We start from the raw sequence: 17,240 nt of genomic DNA, 5'->3' as shown, positions 1-17,240 counted from the left end.
TCCAGGCAAAAAAGATTAGCAGATTGTGACTGTCCTAGTTGTCATCATAGAGCCTTCGCGCAGTACCCGATGGAAGCAAACGCGCAGATCCACAGCCAAACACTGGGCAGAGTTCCGGGAGTACAGTTGAAGAGCCGGTGGGAGGATTATATGAGCAAGGGAAGGGGGTCAAGATTGTGATGGGGAAACCTGCAGAGACAGCTGACTTGAGCTTGTGGGAGCTGACAGACTTTGGACCAACAGCTAGGGAGTCAGCATAGGACAGACCTTGGCCCTCTGTATCTGGGTGACAATTGTGTAGCTTGGTCTTTTGTGGGGCCCCTAGCAGTGGAACCAGTACCTGTTCCTGAGACATGAGATGGCTCTTTGGAACCTAGTCTTGATGGTGGGATGCCTTGTTCATCCTTGATATGTGGGGGAGGAGCTTGGTCCCACTTCAACTTGATAAGCCATGCTTTGTTGATTCCCATGGGAAGCCTTACCCTATCTGATTGAAGAGAAAGGAGGAGTGGATGGGAAGGGTAGGGGAAGGTAGTGGAGGTAGCAGGAGGAGAGGAGGGAGAGGAAATTGTGGTCAATATGTAAAATGAATAAGAAAAAAGAGATTAGAATAAAAAATAAAATAAATTTTCTTTGTTCTAGATTATTTTCTCGTTCCTTCCTTCCTTCTGTTTTTCTTCTTATATCCCTTCCCCTTCTTTATTTCCTCCTGTCTTTCCGAATCCATTACTAAGCACACACTGTTTGAATCATGAGTATTGTTCTAAAATTTGAGACGACAAAGGAAAGGTTTAAGCAAGCTTCTCCACTATCAAATGTGTTCATATCCCCATGGTAACAGAGCAGAAAACGGAAAAGTACAAGACTGTCATTTATGAATGCTGGCATGGAGAAGAAATAAAGCATCATGGGAGTTTAGTTCTGATTCTCATTGTTAAAAGTAGAGGATACCCACATCCAAATATTAAACTACCTTCCCTTCTCTAGCACAGTGTCGCTAATACGCAACCAAGACTGAGTGACAGCAGACCCAGGCTATCTAGCCTCTTTGTTTCTATTTGTTTTTTTGACAGAAATAAGTATAGAGTCCAAACATTTTGTGCTATCAAAATAGATGTTATAAACAACAAGAAAGACAAAGAAGAGTGTTCAACTGCAGTTAATTTTAGCAACAACAGCAGTTTAACCTCATAAAATATATTGTTATAAATTGCATAAGAACATGACAGAAATCTCAACAGATTTAGAAAAGTGACTGATAAATTCAACAGTTTTGAACAATAAAATATACTTCTAGGAAAAAATGAGCACTGACTACCTTTTATTTGCTAATTCCTGCTTACTAATGATATGCAAAGAAAGCTATTCTTAGCTGTAAAGATGGAAGACACTCAAAGTTTCATGCAGGAGGTTTAGGCTGTGTCTGAAACTTCACACCGTGTAATGAACAGTCTGCCACACAGGAAGAAATGAGTAGCAAGCAGCAACGATTGGAGAGGAAAAGTCAAAAGTACAGATAAAAACAGATGACAGTGGGATACACATTGGGTATCAAAAGAATCCGCAGAAATAAACTACAGAAACTACTCAGAAATGTAAATAAAATTTCCAACTCCACATTCCACAGAAGCCATCGAGAACGTCTGTCTGTACCAATAACCAACCATAAAGTGCAAAAAAAAAGTGAGACCGTTTCCCACACTGCTGAAAATACTCTCAAGTCTTTCCGAGAATTAAACTAATAAAGAGTATGCAATCATTTTAAGGAGAGAAAGATGCAAAGCTTCTACTGAAAGTCTTAGAAGGATCAATAAATAACGCCCTCTCTGCATTTGCAAATCTTACCATCTAACCCTGTAAGGAGAACATTTCTTCCTTCTCCAATTTAATATATAAATCGAATGACTTTCATGAAAAACTATGGTGAAGATTTGGGGGAGAACATATAAAGATATTCTAAAATAGCATATTGGGATCATTTTTGAAAAATAAGCGCAGACACAGGGGTCCAATGACATGAACTTGACCATTAGATATTATAGAGTCCTGGTTGTTTTTGGAACTCCTTCAGTCAATAGCCTTTAAGATACTGGCCCACCCCAGGCTGACCTCGACCTCATGATCTTCCTGCCTCTTCCTCCTCCAGCAAATCTTAGCAGTGTGCACCCACACAATGGCCCCAGAGAATTTCAAAGTAGAGTGATCCCTGGGAATGCATTCTTGCCTCTCCAAGTTTCCAGTGCTGAGCGGGGACATTCAGTTATAACCAAGTACACTCTGTGAGCTGCGGAGCCACAGTAGTGATTCTGCATGCCCAGCCAATCGCAGCATCATGCACAGTGCTGTGAGGGAAAGGGCAATCTAGAGAGAAGTAGGCACCTTTACAAGGTGTCCCAGAGCTTCAGCTGGGTACTGAAAAAACAAGACTGTGAATGAACCACCTAAGGAGATCTCCTCATAGAAGTTAGTCACATAAGTGACGATGGTGATGACCATCATGGATTAACCAGAATCCTAGGGCTCAGGTAGGACCAAAGACAGGCAATAATCTGTAATGGATGGGTAGTTAAATGTTTAGAAAAATTTGTTAGGTTTAATCACAGTGCAAACTTAAAAGATACACATGGTTTCCCAATCTCACATGAATCCTGAAGTAATATAAAATTTATAGATGAAAATATCAGGTGTCTTTTTGTTGATGAGATCTCAATGGAGTTCTTAAACACAATGTATAAAGAAATAAAATCTTTTAAAAATGGCTATGTTATAATAATGTATAAAGAAATAAAACCTTTTAAAACGGCTATGTTATAGTAACAGTGGAGGTGTGTTTGGGAAAATAGCATCATAGAAAGTAGGAGGCTTGAGACAATACTTTGGTGACTTCAGCATAATAGAAACAGTTTTCAGAATCTAAAATGCTTCTTACAAAGCAGCACAGCAATAATGCACAATAAATAACACTGAGGTTTCAACAACAGGTATAGCAAAACCTTTGCATGCATTTTATAATGGCAGACACGGTAATACACACTTATTCCTAAAATGTAAGATGATCTAAGCATTGAAATGTTAAGTATTTGCATAAAGATAATTATAGCAGAAGCTGTCTCCCTTTGCTAGCCCCACTTCCTATGCTTCCTCCTCCTTCAATAGCAGCTGTTAATTTCTTATAGAGCCTTCCAGGAACATTTTATTCATGTTATAAGCCAACGTAAATATTGTTTCCTCTAATTCTAATTTAACAGTAACTTTTAGTGATCACTCTATTTTAGTGCCTGCAAAGCTCCCTTAAAAAAAAAAGCTGGTTGTTACTTGTGGTTACTGAGCAAGCAAATCTTTCCCAGACGTTATTCCCCTTTTTCCTCCCAATAAAGAAGTGTCTAATTAAATTATGATGTACTAAAGTGTTACAACTCATTAGAAAGAAGGAGGCATCTTTCCTCGCCCTAGCTGGCTCTTGTTTGGCTAACAACTTCACATCTTCAGGTGAGTGGTAGTCTTTGATACCACCCTATATTTTATAACTATGTGCCAAGTCTAAGTTCTGTGAGGGCTGACTATTTTAGTGCTGGGCAGGACCTAATCATTGGTAGATTCTCGATATATGTATATATTGAGAGTGTCTTAGTATGCCCAGAAATCTGTAATGCATGATTACAGTATGTGTCTGAATTGCTATGCTTAGAACAGCAGAGACAAAGTCTGTATGTCAGGAGAGTGCTAAAGATATAGCTCATTGCTTCCTATGCGGTTTACACTAAATTAGTTCCCAGGACATCTGAAGCTGTTCTTTTAGGCATAGTTTGGCCAACACTGTACTTTAAAACTTCAATGTCTTTGCCAAATGTGTGTATGTGTATACTACATCTAATAATTTGCATTTACATTCAATAGATATGTAATAATATTTAAAATACAAAACACGAGTGAGAGAATAATCTCTCATTTATGTTTTTCCAGAATAAAATATAATCTTCTAAAACCATCACAGGTATTTTAGAGAGCAGGATTATACAACTTTCAAAAATCAGGTTTGAATCTACCCCAAGGTGATAATTTGACATGTCAATATTTGGGAAGATGGTGGTAGTGATTTAAAGACAGATACTTGAGAGAAAAACTGCCACATCCTGTCTAGAAAACATTCTCTTTCTTCAAGAATGCATTCATGGAATGGGTACTTGTACTTAGACTAATGGCCAGCCTGTCTCCAATGATACTTGAACCAAAGTAGATTGTGAGACTGAACAATACCATTTGAGGAGGCTTCTCAAAAGTCTCGTATATCTAGATGATTGCAAAGGGAAAAATTATTTCTTTACTGGTTAGATTACTTTTTTCATTTTGATTCTCAGGGATAGAAATTTCAGAAGAGACAAAGAACTTTATAACTGTGTTTTAGATATTTAAACTGACACATAGAAAGGTTAGGGATTGTCTTCAAACTTAGACACCAAGAGCTGAGCCTATATATAAGCTTGTTCCCTGAAAATCATGTAGAAATTTCTAGATGGGCATACAGTTAGATATGCACTAACAAGCTAAAAGTGGACACCACTTTGATTGTATACATACACTGCACTGTTTTGGGAAGTGCAGTACAGAGAGACAGAAGGGTGAGCTACAGCAGAGGAACAGACTTGGCCCCTCAGTTCTCCTCCCTACAGCTGTGTGACTCAGGTTTATATTGATGAACAAAGGGACAGGATCTAGAGTCACTGAAGAGACAAACCGCTGGTCATGTCTTTGTGGACTTTTCTAGGTTTTGAAGTAGGAAGAGTCATCCTAAAGCTGGGGTTAATGTACCATGGGGTTGTAGGACCAGGCTACACAAGGAGAAGAAATTGAACCAAACTCAAAGGTTCATCAGTTTCTACTACCTTGCAGAGGATGTTGATTGGTCAAGAGCCGCAGGCTTCTGCTTCTCTAATTTGCCTGCTTTGGCAGTTTGTCTGCTCATAACATGAACCTGAATAAGCAGTCTTTCTTTAAGTTTCTTTTGTCAGGGTACTATCACAGGAAAAACAACTGTTCCACCGTACTTAGAGGCAAGTCCACTGTTAATGCTTTGCTTTTGGAAGATCAGCTAAGTTATTTGAAGTCTCTAATTCAAGCTTGTTCATAAAGATGGCAAAGCCTCAGGACAAAAGAGCCATTCTCAAGATTTGGGGCATCAGCCAAGTTTTTTTTTTTTTTTTTTTTGTTGTTGTTGTTTTTGTTTTTTCGTTTGTTTGTTTTTTCGAGATACAATTTCTCGGTAGTATTGGAGCCTGTCCTGCAACTAGCTCTTGTAGACCAGGCTGGCTTTGAACTCACAGAGATCTGCCTGCCTCTGCCTCCTGAGTGCTGGGATTAAAGGCGTGTGCCACCACTGCCTGGCTACAGCTGAGTTTTTATACTAGTGTATATATGCGTATGTGTCTTCCTTAATTTTCTATACAGAACATGCATTCATTCTGAAAACATAAAGAAGCTAGATGCATTATCAAAAATAATTAACAGCTTTTCCTGCTGCTGGTGATTTGTGCTCTTTTTTCAGTGTATGCTGTTCAAGCTTGATAAGGATATTGTTTTCTCCAAAGGACATAACATTCATGTGTTTTACCGGTCTGTGTAAAGAACAAGAGGCCACTGTGCAGCATGAGGTCTTTTTATCCATACCAATTTTAGCAGCTTAGTATTCCAGAGCCACGGAAAATTGGAAAAACCGCAAAAGTGTTCTGTGATCAGATATAAACTCTAAGCATTGCCATTTGTTAAGCAATAGATCAACAAAACAATACTTCCACATTCTCTTGCCATCACAGGCATTTTAATATCAGGGTAGAAGTTATTAATACTTTCCATCTTGTGGATTTTCCCCTCATGAACTCATGTCTAGAAAAAGTTAAATTGCCGGAAGTCACAAGCTGTGTGAAGGCAAAACTGGACCTCAAACACTGAACACCTCCCGACACACAAAATGAAGGGAATGAGTCACTTAGATTGAAATGGAAACGGTAGCTAACAATGATGCATTCTCTACCATGCGCCCCGTTTTCAATGTCATCTAATTTAAGTTGCCAATCATTAGGTGCTGGCGGTTTCCATCTGCATTTAAAACTGAGGGGGCAAGGTGAGCGTGTTAACATCAGACAGGGAGTGCAGAAGTTGGCTTTGAACCCAGGTCTGCCTAAGTTTGTTGTACGCAGGCAAGTAGCAACCCTGTCGTCACCATCTAAAGCAAGCATTTGCCCTTTTCCTCTTCCTTTCAGCATATCCCTCTGCTTTCCTGAATCCCACTGTAATAGCGATTGCGTTATGATATTTTCAATTTTGTTTCCAGACAAATGTCCAGTTCCCCAGACAGTAGTGCAATAAGACAAAGAACATTGGATGCTCTGACTTGGCTCAGGTTAAAGTTCTTCTTCTGCTGTTTTCCTTCTGTGTGCAAAAATCATTTCAGAAAGCCAATTTTGCCTAAGCCCCATTTCCTGGAATAATACAAATAGATACTACATGCCTGTCCACTCAGATTTATAGTGTGGAGTAAAGCAGGTAGCATATGTCTGTTCTAATAAATTATAATTTGAAATTAATTTTTAATCCATTTAGTCCAATAGTAGTTCATTAACATATTTCTCCATGTATTCACGACACAAAATATTGCTATTTAGGGAGCAAACTTGTTGTTGAACATATGTTATCTTCTCTCCAACAAACTGGAAAGCAAATAAGGTATTCCACACTTTGTAGATGATGAACCTGAGTCTTGAGTTATTTAACTTGCCAAAGGTCATCATTTTAGCAGCAAAATACCTTCAATTGCTTTGACAGGTTACTTTATCTTAGCTAGTATTATATTAGAGATTCACTTGCAACCAAGAGAAAAACCTATTCTACCAAATGGTATTTCATCCCAAATCATATCAGAGAAACGTGATTTAATTACAGTGCTATGACATCATGCCAGCAGGCTGCTTCTCTCCAGTATGGGAAGGAGATAAGACATGAGCTAGTGTCGGAAGCCAAGACTGGACATTTGCACCGTGCGAGAAGAAATCAGTTCTTTGCTAGAGGCCTCAACAGAGGATTTTCATCCCGGCTGTTCAGCATCTTGCAGCCTGGATTCCCTCATTATCTCAGATGCCAGCCACACATGTTTCCATTGTCTATTCATTAATTCATCTGCATACAAAATCTGTCCTCCAGAAGGGTCTTTTAAAAGACACATTATTAATTTTAATTGTGGCATTAATATCATTGGGATTTTGTTTCTCTTTGCATGTCACTCATTGATTCGTTTACGGAGTAAATATTTATTGAATATCAATTACCTGTGAAATACTTGATTCGGAGTTTGTGAACAAAGATATTGAACACTTGGGAGATTTGTATGTAAGGGTTAATTTTATCTATGTAGTGCTCAAGATGAAAAAAAAAATCCAGCATTTCTGTGTCATGAAAAAGAGAAAATAATGCTAAAACTCCCGAGTCTGAACATTGACCCCACATTTTCTCAATTTTAACTAAAGCATTAGCTGTTTGTGATCAGTGGGTCCTAAGTTGATAGCTCATGAACTAGCCAGAATTTTTCACAATGTATTATTATTGCAAATTTCTGCTCATATTTACAGAAAAAGATTCTAAATCACTGAGTGTGGAGTCTGGGCTAATACATTTTCATCTTCTCTGTGGTTTGTATAATGCACATAATCTAGCGACCAGTTACTGTATTAATACATTATTTTTTAAAAAAGTATAAAAGTTAATACAAACTTTCTTTATAACTTTAGAGCACTTACAGATTTCCTACAACCAGCTCGGTACATCCTTCATTAGGTGTCAGATTGTTTCTTGTTCTAGAAACATTTTTTTAAAGATGGTGCCTTGATCTGTTGGCAGGGGGGTGGGAGTGGGGATCCCTGGCAGTGGGACTAGGACTTATCCCAGGTGCATGAACTGTCCTTTTGGAGCCCATTCCCTATGATGGGATAACTCGATCAGCCTTGGGAGGGGAGGAGCTTGATCCTGCCTCAGCTTGGTATGCCAGATTTTGTTGACTCCCCAAGGGAGACCTTATGCACTCTGAGGAGTGAATGTGGGGCAAGAAGTGGGGAAGTTGGGGCGGGGGCAGGAGAAGGTGAGGGAGGAGAAACTGGGGTTAGATGTAAAAACATAAAAAGAAGATTTATTAATTATATATACAGAGGTCAGATGCATGTATGCCTGCAGGTCAGAAGAGGACACCATATCTCATTACAGATGGTGGTGAGTCACCATGTGGATACTAGGAATTGAACTCATGACCTTTAAAAGATCAGCCAGTGTTCTTAACCATGAGATGGGCTCTGAGCCATTAGTTGCCTTTCTTTCTTATGTAAACTGAAGAAAATATTCCAGCACAGGATATACTTCAGTATGACAAACCAAGGGCTAGAGGAGCAAAGCAGTTCAGTGTAACTCAGACATCACACACTGAGAGTTACTCATTGTTTTTAGATTTATTAGTAAATGATTTGCATACAGGCATATATTCATTCACACTATGTGCAGGCCTGGGAACAGTGGAGGCTGGAAAGAGGCATTTTGTCTCCTAGAAGTAGGCTTCTAATTAGTCATGAGCTCCTATGAGGTGCTGGGAACCAAACCTCAGTTTAAGAATGTTCTTCATTGGGTTCACCTTCTTACATAGCTTCTCTAGGATTTTTTATGAATTATAGGCTCGATGTCCTTTATTTATGGCTAGAAACCAATTATGAGTGAGTACATCCCATGTTCATCTTTTTGGGCCTGGGTTACCTCACTCAGGATGGTGTTTTCTATTTGCATCCATTTGCATGCAAAATTCAAGATGTCATTGTTTTTTACCTCTGAGTAGTACTCTAATATGTATATATTCCACACTTTCTTCATCCATTCTTCCACTGAATGGCATCTAGGTTGTTTCCAGGTTTTATCCTCCTGGATACTGGAAGTAGACAAGATTGCCGGACAAAAAATGGGAACATGGGGGTGGGGTGGGATGGGGGGGGGGGATGGGGGGAGGGGGGGATGGGGAGAGAAAAGTGTGAAGTGGAGGATGGGAAGAGCTTGGGGGAATAGGATGGTTGAGATATAGGAAAAGTGGATATGGGAACAAGGAATTATATATCTTAATTAAGGGAGCCATTCTAGGGTTAGCAGAGACTTGACTCTAGAGGGGTTCCCAGGTGTCCAGGAAGACGCCCCCAGCTAGGTCCTTGGGCAGCTGAGGAGAGGGTGCCAGAAATGTACAGATCCTATTGCCATACTCATGAATATCTTGCATATCACCACAGAACCTTCACCTGGCATTGGATGGAGAAGATGACAGAGCCCCACATAGGAGCACCAGACTGAGCTCCCAAGGTCCCGATGAGGAGCAAAAGGAGGGAGATCATGAGCAAGGAAGTCAGGACCGTGAGGAGTGCGTTTACCCATTGAGACGGTGGGACAGATCTAACGGGAGACCACCAAGTCCAGTTGGAATGGGACTGATGGAACAGGGGACCAAACCGGACTCTCTGAATGTGGCTGACGGTGGAGGAGGACTGAGAAACCAAGGACAATGGCAATGAACATGAACTCTACAGCATGGATGGGCTCACTGTGAGCCTTGTCAGTTTGGTTGCTCCCCTTCCTGGACTTAGGGGGAGCTGGGAGGACCTTGGACTTAACATAGTGAAGGGAACCCTGATGGCTCTTTGTCTTGGAGAGGGGTGGAGTGGGGGTATGGGTGGAAGGGAGGGGAGGGAAGGGGGAGGAGATGGAAATCTTTAATAAAAAAAATGAGAAAAAAAAGAATGTTCTTCAGAGCCATCTCTCTTCACCCTCATTCCTTTTTACAGACGTTAAATTTCAATTTATTTTCATTTCATATGCAATGTCTAGGAAAAATAACTTCCTTCATTTGCTCGTTGGAAACAAATCTCAACCAAAAATATACTAGTTAAATATATAGTTAGTTAAAGCTATTGTGTTGAAGAAAATTTGTATAGAGATAGGGGCATGTATGTTTACATACATGTGTTTGTATGTGCATGTGTGTGCACATGGTTGGGTGTATTCAGTAGGATGTCAAAGATAATTAAAGACTAGCAGAGCGAATCTTGATGGGGCTGGGAGCCCCATTTCTGAATAGTGTTTGTCTTACTCTCTTGAACTAGAAGACTTAAAATTTAATTTTGAAGGCAGAAGAGAGTCACTCGAGAATACTGGAAAGAATGGAAGGAGATTGTAGGGAGAGTAGCAATGACTTTGTTTTGCTTATACTGTCTTAAGTTTTAAATTCAAATCATATATATGTTTAAATTCGGGTTATATATAATATATACACTATATATACATACATATAAATTATATTGTACTTTGTACAATGACTAGGACACAGAATGAGAATTAAAAATTTTACCTACTGAGCTGCTCATCCTTTAATGTATCTTAACCTTACATCTTAAGCTGGAGACGGTTTGTGAAAATACATGTGTTTTCCCACAGAAGATCTCTACACACAGGAAAGTGGGAAATGCTTCTACTTATGAGCAAAAAGTTCAGATAAAGTAAAACTTAGAGCCAGCTTGCCAGTAATCATCTTGAGATGGTAGAGGCAACTGATTGGTATCTCAAAGACACTCTTCTTTAGATACTTAAATTCCACTGCAAACTCGTGTCTATGGTAGCCTGTAGTCTACAGGAAGCATATGAAAGGTTATGACAGGAGGAACTGTGCTGGATAGTTTTATGTCAACTCAACATGAGGTAAAATCATTAGAGGAGGGAACCTTACATAAAAAATAACTCCAGGCTGTAGGCAAGCCTGTAAGGTATTCTTTAATTAATGCTTTATGGGGGAGGGCCCAGCTCATTGTCAGTGACAGCATGCTGAATAAACCATGGAGCAAATCAGAAAACAGTATTTCCTTATAACTTCTGCACCAACTCCTATCTTCAGGTTCCTATCTACTCTGAGTTCTTGTCCTGATTTCCACATCCAGTGATATGAAAATGTAAGCTGAGCTAACCCTTTCTTCTCCAAGTTGCTTTGCTCATGGTGTTTTATCATAGCAACAGGCATGCTATGACAGGCATGCCTAACTAAGACAGGCACCAAGACAATTGAGGGAGAGAGGTCACATAACTTTATTCAAGTAATATGCAAGGCACTCCCGTGCAAATCTGATAGAAATTCATAACTCCTTCCTCCTCTTTTGAAGAAGCAAAATGTTCCAGTGATGTCATGGGAATGAAGCACCATCACCATCCATGTGGAAAAACCAAGTCTCACTTGGGTGTACCCATCGTAGATGAAGCACCCTGTTCCCCCAAACTCATCTGACAGTCAAGTACCTCAAGGAATTCCTATCGCAGAACAAATAATCTAACTCTCCAAAAGACAGTCTCTCTGCAAGCTGCATACAGTCCTGGGGACATCAGGCTGGCAGAGAAGACTGCCCATGCACAAGTTGTATCAGAAGATATCCGGTAGGAAAGTCTTGGAGAAGCCTGATTAGGCTGTGAGCAACATTGTTGCTCTAACATGTATAATGAAGACAATAGTACTCTCTTGATAACGTGGACGTCTTTACTAAATGAACTACCACTATGATGGGAAGTGCAATACATTATATAGTGTCACCTTCAGGAGCTTGTGGGGAAGTTAGAAAGACGGAGGAAAAAGTGTGAACTATGGATGAAAAACCTCTCATGTGACGACCTAACTTTCCGGACTCTATAAGGCCAGCTTGGGTTATAGATGAGAATGAACCAATGCTTTGGAAATTATATATGGGGAACAACGGGTTCAGATAAAGTGACACCATACTTCTTCCCACATTCTCATGACCAGGTGTTCCTCATACTGAATTCACTCACCAAGTATTTAACTAAACATTTTCCTCAGGAAGAATAAATTCAGATTTGAAACAGGGTCTTAGTTAAAGTTTCTATTCATGTGATAAAATTAATCTTACCAAAAGGATCTTGGGAGTAAAGAGTTTATTTGGCTTATCCTTGTACATCATCATGGAAGACAGTCAAGGAAGAAATTCAAGCCAGGAACCTGGAGGCAGGATCTAAGTAGAGGGCATGTCTGGTTGCTTCTCATCACTTGTTCAGCTAGCTTTCTTATACCATGAGGACCATCAACTTCAACATGAGCCTCTATGGAATGGGTCCACTTGCATCAATCATTAATTGAAAAAAAGCCACAGGCTTGCCCTCTGTCCAGTTTGATGCGGGGCATTTTCTCCTTTGAAGTTTCTTCTTTCCAAATGACTCCAGTTAATGTAAAGCTGACAAAATACTAATCAGGACAGCACAAGTTTAAGAAATTGATTTAAAAATCATTAAAGTATGAACATAAAGAGATTATTTTTATTGTCCCTGTATTTTTTCTTCCTCTAAATGCCATCATTACGAAATTTGAAAACAACATAAAACAAATTGAGATTCAGCTGATGATCAAGATACACTTAGAGGCAGCACACAAACACGAATGCAAGCCAGTGACCAGGGTAGGGCTGCTATAGCTGTCTCATTTCCAAATCATTTCCTTGAACATGTTCTGCAACATAGCAAAGGTTTAAAAAAATCCGATAGAGAACAAGAATTCCCAGGGTTTTCTTTGCTAGAACAGTACCAAGGAACAACATTTAAATGTTTGTGACATGAGAATTCTAAGTGAGACTGTTTAATTGAAAAATAGGGTTACCTATTTCCACAAAGGTCTCTGAGAAGGAGATGTGACAAACACCTTTACTTTTTACAACTGTTCCTACCTCTTCATTGCAAAACTGATCCCATAATAGTTTCAGTATCTTTCGTATTTTGGAATCATCTTCAATAACTTAGCAGTCACAGGGAGTAACCCATCTATGTTGTATGTCATTGTAGCGGTAGCCCTTCATGGTATCTTTTAACATTAGCCACTATAATGGGTGTAATGTGAGGTCTCGCTCCAGATTTTGTTTCTATCTGCATTTCCGTGATGGATGATAACACCAAATACCACTGAGATGTAGTGTTTTCCTATTTCTTTATTGAGGCCTACAAATTTGCTTATTGATTTTTCATGTAGAATATCTTTATATGTCCTGGATATAACATATCCAATATACATAACATCTGTCTCTCTATAAAATTTGTATATAGTTTATATAAATAAATATTTCTGGACTCTTATAACTCATTATTTAAAAATTAATCTGTAATATGGATGTTCAAAGAAACACTAGTTTTATTCATTAGTAAAGGCTATTTCATAAATTCTTAGTATATTCTTAATGAAAAATGATACTATGAGAAGAAGTATGCTAGGGTAATGCTTGTGCATAACCTGTGATTTCTTACTGGACAATGTGGGAATTAAAATCACTTTTTAGTATTGATTCCAGATAAAATATTGTTTATCATTACAGCTGTTAAGAAAAGAACAATTTCCCTATTTTCTTGAATGCTAAATAGTTTAAAAATATAAATTATAAATATATTGTGTAAATGCATAGTCGGGACACATGTACTCTGGGTGACTAATAATAATTTTCTGTTTTGATAAGAAAAAGTTTTAATGACCAAGAATTTTCTTTCTTGCTTAGTAAAAGATGACTCTTTAGGAAATAAATCTCAAGCTTTTTAATTTCATAAATTTCCTTTAGCAACTTTTTGTGTAGTCTGGTTAATTGGTGATTTATTTTGCAAAATAGAATAATATTTTCAGATAACTAAAATTTTATATTTTATTTTTACTTTTATTTATTTGTGTGTGTGTGTGTGTGTGTATGTGTGTGTGTGTGTACATGTGTGTACTTCCTAGAGAAGACAGAAGAGGATGTTGGATTTCTCTGAAGTAGTTACATACAGGTAGTTGTGAGCTAGGTTGTGCTGAGAACTGAAATTAGTACCTCTGTAAGGAGGTTCAGTGTGGGTGCTAGGAACTGAATGCAGTCTTTCTGCAAGAGCAGCACAAGCTCTTAAACTCTGAGATATCTATCTACTCCGCAGATCTAGCTTTTTGATTTGACAGACACAGTACACAAAGATCATATGGGTATCACAAAATGGAAATTGATGAATTATTTAGTGGTTAATCTGTGTCCTTATAGATAAAATAGAACTGTTTAGGTCTAGTTCTAGAAATAAAGCCTTCTTTATTCTATTAATTAACTAATACAATGACTTTACATTTAGTTCAGCAGTTAGTTAACAAGTGGTTCAATCACTCCCTTCATGAACTTTATAGAAATTATTGTGATCTACACTAAGTAGAGAAGACAAGGTCACTTCCCCCTGGGTCTGTGTCATCTAGCATCGGCTGAAGTGAATATAAGAACAGAGATTAAGCTGAGAAGAGTTTGTTATGAATGTTTTATAGATAAGTGCTTTTAACTCTATCTTCAGTCACGAATAGCCACAGATGCATAAAGATATCCAAAGGATTTGAACTCCTGCCAAAGTGGTATTGATGAGAGGTGCCACGGAAGATGAGTACTTAAAGAGTAATGGTGTAAATGGCCTACAAAGTTGATCCAAGTGGTGTAGTGGGAGGGCCTGGGGTTGCTTGTTTTTCCCGACCACCCAGAATCGAAATAACCACACAGAAACTATATTAATTAAAACACTGCTTGACCTGTTAGCTCTAGCTTCTTATTGGCTAACTCTTATATTACTTTAACCCATTCCTATTAATTTGTATACTGCCAAATGGCAGTGGCTTACCGGCAAAGATTCTAACCAGCATCTGTCTAAGGCTGAGGATCTATGACATCATTCTGACTCGGCCCTTCTTTGTCCCAGCATTTAGTCCAGTCCTCCTGCCTACCTAAGTTCTGCCCTATCAGGCCAAGGCAGATTCTTTATTCATTAACCAATACAAGCAACACATAGTCAGAAGGACCTCCCACACCAAAGTGGCACACTTAGCCACTATAAATATTGAATATTAATTAGGATGAGCTAACATTAAAATGTTTTTTTTTTTCTTTCCGAGAAACTATTCCCTTTCTCATATTTAGTTACTAGCCAGCCAGGGCTATCACATCACACGGCGTGAGCAGAGGACTTTTCCCTTATCACATAATGTTTACTTAAATAGGGCTGGCCTTGGCAAGAAAGCAGGAACAGCACGCTGACATAGAAAACCAGATAGAATATGGAAACAAGAATAGATGTTTTCAGCTTATCTGAACTTCAGTGATGTGAATTCATGATTGGTATCAACTGCTAAAATAATAGATTTTATGCTGCCAAAAATAAGTTAAGTAAAAAGTAGCATGTGATAAGAAATATACATTAACAATGATGGTATGGCAGTGATCAAGGTTGGCTAAAGACAAAAATCTATTTGGTGCTGGTTCAAAAGTGAGTCGTTCTACCTTTGAACAGGATCAGTGCAGTGGGGATATGTCAGGGAATTTCAGGACTACAGTACATGTTACCCATTAATTCAACACATATTTATTGACTATGTGCTCCTGCCCAGCAATTTTCTAGGAAATACATATAGCAATAAACAACATAGATAACAATTCCTCCTTCGTCCGGGCTTATTTCAGTGAGATAAGGAGGCTAGATGTTAAATTTGTTCACATGCACATATATTTCAAATGTGGCCTGCAATTTATAGGCTAGTTTATTCATCATGTGCTTTAAACCTATAAAATAGGCAAAATAATGAAGCAATATAACATAATGAGACATAAACATATTCTTATATTTGTATGTTTGACCATGTCTTGGCTATTTTAATCTAATTTACATTTGACATGTTTTTACTATTGTTAATACCCAGGAAAAATAGATTAGCATTTTTATCTTCTTTTAGCAGACAAAAGGGAGCATTTTCCATTTCTGAACAATTTGTCTAAGATAGCCTCGCTGTAAGAGAGAGCAGAAGGGCTGTTTGAACTGAGGACCATGAGCCCAGTAGTCACCTTCTAATGAAGCATGATTAGAAATATTTATATATATATATTAATTATATATAGATTTGTCTGACTCCATAGAGCTTTGGCAAACTAAAAGGAGAAATAATAATATTTCGTATAAAATACATGAAAAGCAGAAGAATAGAACTCAAGGCAGATTTATTTAGGAAAATACAATAACTACCTGTGAATTCACATTGTCTCCTGAGTAAACCATTCTCTTCATTACTCTGGCCCTATTAATATAATCCAAAAGATCTGATGTCATTTATGTGAATTAACTATAAAATTAAAGGGCAGAGGAGGAACAAGAATGGAAGTGTTTACCAAAGGCAGTACAAATGAATGAGAATTGAAGAAGAATGTAGTTTGGCCTGCATTGATTGAGATAGGAGTTTTTAATTACATATGTAATTAATCACAACAGGCTCGGTCCCCTGCAGCTTTCCACCAGCATGCCCAGAATCAGTTCTCTTCAGCTCACACTCAAAGGGAATTCTTAGGGCTGGGAACACAGCTCAGTGCCAGACTATTGGCCTAGTGTGTGCAGGGCCTGAAATCCCAACTCTGGATAAAACTGGTAAGCCCACAAACGCTTTTCGAAGAGGAAACTGATGAACAGTTGCTTTTTGTCCTGGGTGAATGAAATTTTCAACCATGTACAAGTGGCTCAGGATTTCAGAACCCTTTATTCTCACTCCTGGAATGTCTGTAAAATAGGAGGTGAACTGTGAGCCATGTAAAGCTCCTAGACATCACTGTCTGGGAACTACCTCTCTACTACTGCCTGATGCATTTTCCAAATGTGAGATCTCAAAATTAGTATCTGAACACCGATTTTTCCCTTCGAAGCCACACTTTATCAATCCTTACTTGCCACCCTCAAGTTAACTGGCTTCTCACCAGTCATAGTGACCCACTCTTAATCCATTCTCTTACGACATAGCCTTCTATTCATGTCTCAAAATTCCCTTTTCTCAACTGTTCCAATCTATTCTCCTCATTGCTCCTGATTAGTCACCGGAAAATGAATATTTTTGAAAATCATGCCATGTAAAATCCTCATTAATACCTGCTAGCTCCCTCTTCTTTGGTCTGTGCCCTTTCTTATAACCCAATCCATTTCTCTCCCCTCATGCATCATACTATTTCATACTACATGGTATTGAAAATACTAGTAGGAACCACAATTTTATAATCTGTCGTTCTAGTTTTATTCTCACATATTAATTCACCACTATAAAACCATGTGTTAGGAAACCAAGAGGCGTAGGAACCCATTGAAACCTTGGCCACTTAATGGTTAACATATCTGGT

The sequence above is a fragment of the Arvicola amphibius genome, chromosome 12, assembly GCF_903992535.2.
Source record: "Arvicola amphibius chromosome 12, mArvAmp1.2, whole genome shotgun sequence".
NCBI lineage: Eukaryota > Metazoa > Chordata > Mammalia > Rodentia > Cricetidae > Arvicola > Arvicola amphibius.
The sequence above is the reverse complement of the archived record's forward strand: the minus strand, read 5'-3'. Positions refer to the sequence as shown.